Source organism: Eimeria mitis, genomic scaffold, assembly GCF_000499745.2.
Source record: "Eimeria mitis Houghton genomic scaffold, Emh_scaff436, whole genome shotgun sequence".
NCBI classification, from domain to species: domain Eukaryota; phylum Apicomplexa; class Conoidasida; order Eucoccidiorida; family Eimeriidae; genus Eimeria; species Eimeria mitis.
The window spans coordinates 15,887-16,943 of NW_013572677.1; positions in this window are offsets into that span (position 1 = coordinate 15,887).

A 1,057-nucleotide genomic window follows, 5' to 3' on the forward strand; every position below is an offset into this window, starting at 1 on the left:
TGCTGCTGCTGCTGCTGGTGCTGCAGGGAGGCGGATTCGAACGGGGACGGGTATTTAGAGTGTTTGGATTTGTGGTGTCTGTACAGCCGATACAAGAGCAGCAGCAGCAGCAGCAGCAGCAGCAGCAGGAAGCAGCAACGTGAGGGTCAGCTGCTGCAGCACTATATTTTATATAAATTAATATCTCAGCAGCAGAAAAAAAATAAAGGGTTTATAAGGTACGATGAAGCTCTTCTCTTTCTCTCTCAATCTATAAACAGAGAAGCAGCAATACATAACCTAAAAAACGTATTCGGAAACCACGCAGCCAAAAGTAAGACACACACTATGCTGCTGCTGCTGCTGCTGCTGCTGCTGCAGCAGCAGCAGCAGCAGTAGCAGCTGCAGCAGTAGCAGCACCAGCAGCAGCAGCTGCAGAAGTAGCAGCAGCAGAAGTAGCAGCAGCAGCACCAGCAGAAGTAGCAGCAGAAGTAGCAGCAGCAGCAGAAGTAGCAGCAGAAGTAGCAGCAGCAGCAGCAGAAGTAGAAGCAGAAGTAGCAGCAGCAGCAGCAGCAGCAGCAGCAATATATCGAGAGAATATGCATCTCTTTCAGGTGTATCTTCACATACATATATATAAACTTATACACACACACACACACATACATACACACACAAACGTAAATAAATAAATAAATAAATAAATAAATAAATAAATATAAATATATAAATATAAATATATATGTGTCTGCAGCATTGAAGGCTACAGCGTGGCTGCGTGTGTTGGGGTCTGCTCTATGGGAGGAGGCGTCTCCCCTGGTGGATCAGCAGCAGCAGCAGCAGCAGCAGCAGCAGCGCATGCAGAGGCCCTATAAACACAACTACCAGCCCCAATCACTCATCGATAATAAACTAGATATACGCAAACTCGTATGCAATACTCCTGCTGCTGCTGCTGCTGCTCCTGCTGCTGCTGCTGCTGCGTGTAGAAACTGCGCTTGCTGCTGTTGCTGCTGCTGCTGCTGTTGCTAGGTGATTCAGTGCAACGCATGCATGCGGAGCGCCAGGCAGCAGTTAA